The sequence below is a fragment of the Pelodiscus sinensis genome, chromosome 23 (genome assembly GCF_049634645.1).
Source record: "Pelodiscus sinensis isolate JC-2024 chromosome 23, ASM4963464v1, whole genome shotgun sequence".
Taxonomy (NCBI): domain Eukaryota; kingdom Metazoa; phylum Chordata; order Testudines; family Trionychidae; genus Pelodiscus; species Pelodiscus sinensis.
Genome location: NC_134733.1, coordinates 1758057 through 1769224, shown reverse-complemented (window position 1 = coordinate 1769224; position 11168 = coordinate 1758057).

The window sequence follows — 11168 nt, the reverse complement described above, 5'->3', positions numbered from 1 at the left end:
GCTGGACTTTTTGGCTACAAGGGCGCACTATTGACTCATATCCAGCTTCTCAGCCCCTGTAATCCACAGGTCCTTTGCTGCTGAACTGCTGCTTGGCCAGTCAGTCCCCAGCCTGTAGCAATGCTCGGGAGTCTTCCAATGTAAGGGCGGGACTCTGCACTTGTCTTTGTTGAACCTCATCAGATTTCTTTTGGCCCAACCCACCAATCTGTCTAGTCACTCTGGACTATCTCCCTGCCCTCCAGCGTATCTACCTCTGCCCTAGCTTAGAGTCATCTGCCGAACATGCTGAGGGCGCAACCCACCCCCTCATCAGGTCATTAACGAAGATAAGAACGTAAGAACGGCCGTACTGGGTCAGACCAAAGGTCCATCTAGCCCAGTGTCCTGTCTGCCAACAGTGGCCAGTACTAAATACCCCAGAGGGGGGGAACATAACAGGGAATCCTCACGTGATCCCTCCCATCACCCACTTCCAGACAAACAGAGGCTAGGGACACCATTCCTACCCATCCTGGCTAATAGCCATCAATGGAGCTAACCTCCAGGAATCTATCTAGCTCTTTTTCGAACCCTGTTAAAGTTATTGCCTTCACTGCATCCTCTGGCAAGGAGTTCCACAGGTAGACTGTGCGGCTGAGTGCAGAAAAAATTCTTTTTGTTTGTTTTAAACTTGCTGCCTATTCATTTCATTTGGTGACCCCCAGTCCTTATATTGTGGGAATAAGTAAATAACTTTTCCTTATTCACTTTTTCCATGCCAGTCATGATTGTATAGGCCTCTGTCATATCCCCACCTTAGTCTCCTCTTTTCTAAGCTGAAAAGTCCAAGTCTTTTTAATCTCTCTTCATATGGGACCTGTTCCAAACCCCTAATCAATTTTGTTGTCCTTTTCTGAACCTTTTCCAAAGCCAATAGATCTTTTTTGAGATGAGGTGACCACATCTGAATGCAGTATTCAAGATGTGGGTACCATTGTTTTATACAGAGGCAATAAGATATTTTTGTCTTATTCTCTATCCCTTTTTTAATGACTCCTAATGTTCTTTAGGAGCTTCATCGGGTAGCCAAGTTACTCTGTTACAGAAAAAAAAATGGTCTGGTAGCACTTTATAGACTAACAAAACAAGAGCTTTCTTGAGCTTTCGTGGGCACAGCCCACTTCATTCAAATGCAGAAGTGGGCGGTGCCCACGAAAGCTCATGATCCCATCTACACGATTTGTTAGTCTATAAAGTGCTACCAGACCAGTTGTTGTTTTTTTCCTAACATTCTATCTGCTTTTTTCACTGCTGCTGCACACTGAGTAGATCCACAGTGACTCCAAGATCTCTCTCTTGATTAGTTGTAGCCAAATTAGTCCCCATCATATTATATGTATATTTGCTATTGTGTCTTCCAATGTGCATTACTTTACATTTATCAACATTAAATTTCATTTGCCATTTTGTTGCCCACTTTCTTTGTTTGAAACAAAAGACAGGACTATGTAGCACTTTAAAGACTAACAAGATGGTTTATTAGGTGATGAGCTTTCGTGGGCCAGACCCACTTCCCACGAAAGCTCATCACCTACTAAACCATCTTGTTAGTCTTTAAAGTGCTACATAGTCCTGTTTTTTGTTTCAGCTACTCCAGACTAACACGGCTACATCTCTATCACTATTCTACATGCAAGGCACTTAGTTTGTTTGGTGAGATACTTTTGAAGCGCTTCACAGTCGGCTTTGCTCTTAACTATCTTGAGCAGTTTGCAAAATCTACAAATTTTACCACCTCACTGTTTACCCCTTTCTCAATTATAAATAAATTGAATAGGACGGGTCCCAGGACAGACCCTTGGGGGACCCCACTGGTTACCTCTCTCCACTCGGAAAACTTACCATTTATTCCTGCCCTTTGTTTCCTGTCTTTTAACCAGTTATCAAACCGCAAAAGGACCTTCCCTCTTGTCCCATGACAATTTACTTTACTTAAGAACCTTTGGTGAGGGACCTTGTCAAAGGCTTTCCGGAAATCTAAGTACACTGTGTCTACTGGATCCCCCTTGTCCACATGTTTGTTGACCCCCTCAGAGAACTCTAGTAAGGCATGATTTCCCTTTACTGAAGCAAAGAATTCATTTAGCTTGTCCGCTATGACTTTATCATACTAGAGGATTCCTTTAGCATCTCAGTTGTCCAAGGGCCCCACTTCCTGCTTCTGGTGGACTTAAAAAACATTTTACTTTTTGAGTTTTGGGGGAGCTCTTCTTCAAACTCCTTTTTGGCTTTTCTTATTATATTAGCCAACTAGCCCGTCATAAGACGGGATTTTCAGGTCTCTCCTCCAGGTCAGTCTTCTCTCCTGAACCTCTGGTCTCTCACTCCGTGTATCTTTCTCTCTCTGTCCTCCTCCTACTGCCTCCCCCCCCCCCCAGCTCTCCTCCGCCTCCTGCCTCTCTCTCTGTCTCTCTCTTTGTCTTCTCCTCCCCCTCCTGCCTCTCACTTGGGGACCGTGGAGCCCAAACGGTCATTTGGGCACCACGCTCCCTGTGCTGCATAGGGAACATGGAGCCCAAACAGTCGCTTGCTCCACTTGCTACCACACGGTGGCCCAGCTGAGCGGCGCAGAAGTCAGCCAAGCCCCACTGCAGGATGTGAAGGGGGGTGGGGCAGTGACATTCACAGCCATGGGGCAGGGCCTGGAGCCGTTGTCACACTGCACGTCACTGCTTGTGCCGCTTGCTCCCCCGCGGTGGCCCGGCTAAGCGGCGCAGAAGTCAGCCGAGCGCCACGGCGGGAGGCGAAGGATGTGACTCGGGCAACAGCGCCGCCCAGAGGGAACAGCCATGGAGGCAACAGCGCTGCCCATAGGGAACAGCCAGCATTTCAGCATTACAGAATCACAGACATTGGGCTACTATATATATGATTTTTTACACTTAATTTGTAAATTTTATCCTCCTTTCTATTTTCCTCACTAGGATTTGAATTCCACTTTTTAAAAGACATCCTTTTATGTCTCACTGCTTCTTTTTACCTGGTTGTTAAGCCACGGTGGCACTTTTTTATTGTCTTATTGTGTTTTTTAATTTGGGATATACATTTAAGTTAGACCTCTATTATGGTGTCTTTGAAAAGTTTCCATGCAGGTTGCAGAGATTTTACTTTTGTTACTGTACCTTTTAATTTCTGTTTAACTAACTTCCTCATTTTTGTGTAGTTCCCCTTTCTGCCACAATGCTGAGCTGCTGAGGTTTTTTTCCCAGCACAGGGATGTTACATTTTATTACTTTATGGTCACTATTTCCAAGCAGTCCAGTTATATTTACCTCTTGGACCAGATCTTGCACTCCACTTAGGACTAAATCAAGAACAGCCTCTCCCCGTGTGGGTTCCAGAACCAGCTGCTCCAAGAAGCAGTCATTTAAGGTATCAAGAAATTTTATCTGCATCCTATCCTGAGGCGACGTGTACCCAGTCAATATGGCGACAGTTGAAATTCCCCACTGTTATTGAGTTATTTATTTTGATAGCCTCTCTAATTTCTCTTGGTATGTCTACACTACAGCACTAATTCGAACTAACTTATTTCAAATTAGTTAATTCGAAATAAGCTAATTCGAAATAACGCATCTAGACCCAAAAACAAATTTGAATTAGTGTTTTGCTAATTCGAAATAGCATGTCCACACTGATTGGATGTTGGGTCGCATTTAAGGGCGGCTAAGATGGTTCTGGCAGAGCATCGGGTCAGTAGTTGCTTTGTGTAGCTGCTGCCTGAGGCTATCTGAGGCTCGTGCTTAAAGGGACCCCCCTGGACAGCCGGTTCTCAGATTTTTCGATTGCTTGCCTACCTCACCAAGGGACAGCAAAGTGTTTTCCTCTCTGCCTGCCTGTGTCAGTGTTTCCCATTGGGGACGCTGCCACAGTTGGCACCATGGAGCCAGAGCGTGTCCTGGGCATGCTGCTCCAGTTTTTTGACTTGCTGCTGCCCCCTGCCTCTCCCCCTGGCCTCCCTGGGGGCCGTGGAGGAGCTGCAGCAGCGCCCGGATGCCAGCGTGCCCCGCCGCATCTGAAGTCTGGACACCAGCAGTGACTGGTGGGACCGCATCGTCCTGGAGCACTGGGGAGACCAACAGTGGACCCAGAACTTCAGGATGAAGAAGGACACCTTCCTGGAGCTCTGCGAGTGGCTCGCCCCTAGTCTGCGGTGACAGGACACTCGCATGAGGCCCGCTATCCCCCTCCAGAAGCGTGTGGCCATCGCCCTGTGGAAGCTCTCCACGCCGGACAGCTACCGATCTGTCGGGAACCAGTTCGGCGTGGGGAAATCCACCGTCGGAGCAGTGCTCATGCAGGTACGGCACTCACCGGCCACTGGGCCAGGAGTGAGAGGGGCTTCAAGGAGGGAATGGGCCACCCCAGGGAAAACGGGGGAGGGGAGAGGAGACTAAAGTGCCTCGCACGGGAGGGTTTGGTCTGTCCCGGCCGTACTACATGCCGCCCACAGCGGCCAGGATCACATCAGGGGTTGCTTCTGGGAGTGGGGCACGGGGCAGTGCCAGGGAACGAACACTCCCAGCCACCCGGGCACCCCAGTGATTCACGGTTTACTGTATCTCTCTGCAGGTGGTCAAGGCCATCAACCAGGTGCTGCACCACAGAATGGTCCACCTCGCCGACCCACACACGGTCATCCAGGGATTCGGCACCCTCACTGTGGGGGGGGCCATTGATGGGAAGCACATCCCCATCCATGCCCCGGAACACCAGGCCTCCCAATACATCAGCCGCAAGGGGTACTTCTCCGTCCTCCTGCAGGCCGTGAGTGACCACTGGGGCCAGTTCACGGACATTAATGTGGGCTGGTCCGGCAAGGCACACGACGCACGGGTGTACTGGAACTCCTCCATGTGCCAGAGGCTGCACGCCGGGGCCTTCTTCCCCGACCACCACATCAGGGCGGGTACGTGGACATGCCCGTGTGCCTGGTGGGGAATGTGGCCAAACCCCTCCAGCCCTGGCTGATGAAGCCGTACACGGGGCACCTCAACCCCTCCCGGCAGGCCTTCAATGCCAGGCTGACCAGAGCCTGCATTGTGGTCGAGGGGGCCTTCAGACGCCTGAAAGCCCAATTTAGATGCCTCCTCACACGCATCGACCTCGCCGAGCACAATATCCCTCCCGCGTTCCTATGGCTAGTGCAGAGATCGTGGACGTTGGAGGCCTCCCCCCAAACCTCGGTGAGATCCACGATCTCCTCATTAGACCAGATGGGTGCCCGCCTCTTGAGGCCCTGGGCAGGCTCCTGGGAGCTGCCAGCCTGGTCCCGGGAAGAGGCGGAGGGCTGGGTGGCAGCGGGTGGCGGGCTCATGCTGTGCCAGTTGCAGGGTCTGCTGGCTGGGTGTTGGCAGGCTTACAACTGGCACAAGCACTGTAGCCAGCCCGTGCCCCTTTAAGGGCTCTGGGGCCGGGAGGGGGGCAGAAAACTTTCCCTGGTTTGGCCCAGAGTGGCCACCAGGGCAAGCTGGGAAGGGCTAGCCTCCAACTAGTTCGAATTAAGTGGCTACACAGCCCTTAATTCAAACTATTTAATTCGAACTAGGCATTAGTCCTCGTAGAATGAGGTTTACCTAGTTCAAATTAAGTGCTCTGCTATTTTGAATTAAGTTTGAACTAGCGGTTTGCATGTGTAGCCCCTATGAAAGTTAATTTGAACTAACGGTTGTTAGTTCGAATTAACTTTGTAGTGTAGACAGACCCTAAAGGGTATTTCATAGTCACTATCACTGTCCTGATCAGGTGGTTGATAATAGATCCCTTCAGTTATATTCTTATTATTAGAGCATGGAATTGCTATCCATAGAGATTCTATGGAACATTTTGGCTCATTTAAGATTTTTACCTCATTCGATTCTACATTTTCTTTCATGTATAGCTCCACTGGCACACCCTGTTCTGTCCTTCCGATATATTTTGTACCCAGGTATGACTGTCCCATTGATTATCCTCATTCCAAGTTTCTGTGATGCCTATTATGTCAATACTAGCCAATTAGCCCGTCAGAAGACGGGATTTTCAGGTCTTCTCTCCTGAGCTCGCTCGCTCTCTCTCTCTTTCTACTGCCTCCCCCCACCACCTCAGCTCTCCTCCGCCTCCTGCCTCTCTCTCCATCTCTTTCTTTCTCTTCTCCCCCACCTGCCTCTCACTCTCCCTTTCTCTTCTCCTCCTTCTCCTGCCTCTCTCTCCCCTCCGTCTCTCCCTGCCCCTCTTCCCCTTCCCCCCCGCCGTGGCGCTTGGCTGAGTGCTGCCTGCTCAGCCGGGCTGCCACGAGGAAGGGGGTCAGGGTGGTGACGTACACGGCTGGGGCCAGGGCCATGTACAACACCACCCTCCCTTCCCCTCCCACCCCAGGGGAGCCCAAACTGCCCCTTGCGCTGCTGGCTCCCCTGGTGGCCCGGCTGAGGGGTGCAGCACTCAGCTGAGTGCCACAGCGGGAGGGGAAGGGGGCGGTGACGTACACGGCCCCGCCCCCTGGCCATGTACATCACCGCCCCGCCCCCTTCCCCTCCCTCCGTTTTGGCTTGGCCGAGTGTTGCGCGCTCAGCCGGGCCGCCGCGGGGGAGGAGGGGCAGGGCGGTGACGTACACGGCCAGGGGGCGGGGCTGTCTACGTCACCACCTTCCCCCTCCCACGGTGGCCTGGCTGAGGGGCGCACCACTCAGCGCCACGGCGGGAGGAGGAAGGGGGGGCAGCGACATACACGGCCCCGCCCCCTGGCCGTGTACATCACCACCCTGCCCCCCTTCCTGTCCCACCGGGCCCACCTGAGCGGCGCTCAGCTGGGCCCCAGTGGGGGAGCAAGCGGCGGCAAGCGGCCTGTGGCTGCACCCCCCCCCACCAGGTCTGCTTCCCGCCCCCCTCCTCCCGTCCAGCCCCCCTCCTCCCTCCGCCAGCTCTGCTTCCCACTCCCCTTCCGGCCAGCCCCGCCCCCTTCCCCTCCCTGCCTGGTGCCCCGCTCCACCCCCTTTTCCTTCCTTTCCCCCCCTCCGTGGCACGCTGCACTGCTCCCAGCTGAGCGGCACTCCTGCCGGGCCCTGGCGGGGGAGCAAGCGGCCCTTTGGGGTTGCTTGCTTCCCCGCCGGGGCCCGGACAGAGCGCCACTCAGGTGCGCCCGGGAGGAGCAGCGGTCAGCTGGGCCCTGAGTGGCAAGCGGCCGTTTGGGGTCCGCGCTCCCCACGCTTGCACCATGGGCCCGAACTGCCAGGGAGTGAGGGGAAGGGGGCGTGGCCATGTACGTCAGCATTACCGACGCACAGACACGGGGCTGCTAGATATATGATCCCCCTTTAAAACTAGGCACATAGGCCACCTGTCCATTGGGCAGGGAATCACACATTGCACTGGGTGCAATAAACCGGACAGCCCCCCCCCTGCTGCTGGCGTCTGCCTGCATTCTCTCCTACAGCTCCCCACGTTACTGAGAGGCTTTTATTGCAATCAGGAAGTTCTGGTTTTAGTTTAGTTTAAAAGTTGTAAAGACTGGCAAGTGTGACTCCTGCCCTTTGCCTTGGAGCGCCCCTGCCCAGAGCCCCTGCTGGCTGTGCAGGGCAGGAGAGAGAGATGAGGGGGGCTGCCCATGCACGTGTCTGGGGACATTCGTGCAAGCCACACATGTGCACACGCCCAAGGCAGAACCAATGCCTGCTGGGCTATTTCAGAGCTGATTGGGGCGGGGGTCTGGTGTCACGTGGCAATGGCCATGGCACATTGCCCCTCTGTGACTGTCTCCCACCCAGGCCCCTCAGGCGTCCCCGATGCGATGGGTCGGGGAGAAAGGCTTTCATGGTCTGACGCTTGCCTTGGCATGTGGGGAGCACACGACACACATTTCCCTGGGCCCGTCTTTCCCACCTGGCCCAGCGCAGGACCCTGCTGGTGGCAGAGCAGCAGCCAGATGAACAACAGGCCTTGAATTCAGGCTGGCTGCAAAGGAAGCAGCACAGCAGCATCGGTGGAGCAGCGCGCTGGAGCTGGGGGGTCCCCACGTGCGGGTTCCTCACGTGCCCTCCTGGAGCACAGGCAGGGCGTGTGCTGGCACGCGCAGGGCAGCCCCCTCGAGGCTGGGTCTCGCCTCTTTGCTACCAAGCTCCACAAAAGGCCTCGCTAAAGGCACAGAAATCTTCCCAGGTTTGGAACTTTTCAGTTGGCGGGGGAAGGGTCAATCAGTGCAATTTCTGCTTCAGGAGGGGGCCAGGCCAGGCCAATGCCCCTCTCTCTACCCACAGCCCCAGGGGCTCCTAGCACTCGAACGCCGCCTTGCGCTGCCACCGACCACCCCCTGCTCCTCCAGCCCTTCTCCCTCTCGTCTCTGCTGCTGACCCGAGTCCTAGCCAGAGCCTCCACGCTATCCCAGCCTTGGGCTCCTACTCAGTGCAGCCCCCGCCCGCCAGTTCTCCGCTCCCTAGAGCCACGGACGAGGCTGCAGCTCTGGGCCGGACACAGGAGCCTGGTTCAGAACCGTCACATGCGGGTTTTCTAATGGTTCTTGCAATTTTGATTCCTGAGAAAACCTTGGAAAAATGAGCCCGTGATGCCTGCTCCGTGGTGCTGCTGATTGGCCAGGCTGTTGCTGTGTGACCAGGCCTGCCATCGATCTCACAGCCCCCGGGGCCTTTCACATCCCAGGCACGGCCAGGCAGCCAGCAGCAGTGTCCCCAGCCTGGGCAGAGGAAGCCTGCAGGCCTGGGCAGCTCTCTAGGGTCCCGCTGCCTGCTGAGAGCCTCTTCTGGGAGTGGGGCAGGCGGCTAAGAATTTGGTTTTGCAAACAACTGTCAAGGGCTCACCATGGATTTTCATTTCGAAGGAAACCTGCCAAAGACAGAGAGCGCCCTGGCGGAGAGCAGCCGAGCTGGGCGCCCCGAGTGCGAACGCCTCCCGGCCGATGCAGAACAGGACAAGAGCTACGGCCTCTCCCTCCCAAGCTAGACCCTGAGCCCCGCGCCTGGGGCTGTTGGGAGTGTGAGCCGGGCCATGCAGGGCACAGCTTGTGCAGTTCTTTGCCATGGTGCAGGTGTTCGGGGAGGCTTTGGAACAGGTGCAGAGGGAATTGGGGGTTCTCAAGACTGATCAGAGATGGCGACGCCCACACACCAGCCAGCGCGCCGCCGTTTCCGAGGAGGAAGCGAACGAGGAACAGCTACGTCAGCACTGCCAAATCTCTCGCGCTCTTGGACACTAGCAGCACCCCCGGGCTTTACAGCAGAGCCCTGCAATTTGGCTGCGGAAGCAAGGACATGATCTTGGAAGTCCCTGCTTGTGTTATAAGCTGCAGAAAATCCCCACGCGCACTGGGTCCTTGCAGAGCTCGCAGGGCGGCGCATTGTTTTCTGGACACTCTCGCTGCGCCGAGCACGATCCCGCGGAGCAGACTCTGGAAAGGACACCAGAAAAACGACTGTGTCCCAACAACCCGCCTGGCCGAGGCCGCCCTGGGGACCTGCGAGGCCCGTGCAGGGTTATAGAACGGTACCGCGGACCCCAGCGTGCAGGGGGCACAATCCACATGGCAGCGCGCCACCTACCCCAGGCAGAACCCTTGGCTGATGGCCAGAGCAACCCCCCGCAGCCTAAGCAAAGAGAGAGGGGGGCCAGGAAAACAGCAAAACCGTCCTGCCCTGACTCATGGCCACGTGCCCCACGTCCTGGCCAGCCAAGCCCCTCCACCTACCACCATCAGCAGCTGCCAGCTGATTGGTGCAAGGCAGCAGTGCTCATACCTGGCCTGGGGCACCAGCAAGCAGAAAGGAGAAACTCCAACACCCCCTTCTGGACCCCAATCCCAGCACCCTTCACTGCTCACCCCCACACCCCCTTCTGAACCCCAATCCCAGCACCCTTCACTGCTCACCCCCACACCCCCTTCTGAACCCCAATCCCAGCACCCTTCACTGCTCACCCCCACACCCCCTTCTGAACCCCAATCCCTGCATCCTTCACTGCTCACCCCAACACCCCCTTCTGAACCCCAATCCCAGCACCCTTCACTGCTCACCCCCACACCCCCTTCTGAACCCCAATCCCTGCATCCTTCACTGCTCACCCCCACACCCCCTTCTGAACCCCAATCCCAGCACCCTTCACTGCTCACCCCCACACCCCCTTCTGTACCCCAATCCCAGCACCCTTCACTGCTCACCCCAACACTCCCTTCTGAACCCCAATCCCAGCACCCTTCACTGCTCACCCCCACACCCCCTTCTGTACCCCAATCCCAGCACCCTTCACTGCTCACCCCCACACCCCCTTCTGTACCCCAATCCCAGCACCCTTCACTGCTCACCCCAACACCCCCTTCTGAACCCCAATCCCAGCACCCTTCACTGCTCACCCCCACACCCCCTTCTGTACCCCAATCCCAGCACCCTTCACTGCTCACCCCCACACCCCCTTCTGTACCCCAATCCCAGCACCCTTCACTGCTCACCCCCACACCCCCTTCTGAACCCCAATCCCAGCACCCTTCACTGCTCACCCCCACACCCCCTTCTGAACCCCAATCCCAGCACCCTTCACTGCTCACCCCCACACCCCCTTCTGAACCCCAATCCCAGCACCCTTCACTGCTCACCCCCACACCCCCTTCTGTACCCCAATCCCAGCACCCTTCACTGCTCACCCCAACACCCCCTTCTGAACCCCAATCCCAGCACCCTTCACTGCTCACCCCAACACCCCCTTCTGTACCCCAATCCCAGCACCCTTCACTGCTCACCCCCACACCCCCTTCTGTACCCCAATCCCAGCACCCTTCACTGCTCACACCCACACCCCCTTCTGAACCCCAATCCCAGCACCCTTCACTGCTCACCCCCACACCCCCTTCTGTACCCCAATCCCAGCACCCTTCACTGCTCACCCCCACACCCCCTTCTGTACCCCAATCCCAGCACCCTTCACTGCTCACCCCAACACCCCCTTCTGAACCCCAATCCCAGCACCCTTCACTGCTCACCCCCACACCCCCTTCTGTACCCCAATCCCAGCACCCTTCACTGCTCACCCCCACACCCCCTTCTGTACCCCAATCCCAGCACCCTTCACTGCTCACCCCCACACCCCCTTCTGAACCCCAATCCCAGCACCCTTCACTGCTCACCCCCACACCCCCTTCTGAACCCCAA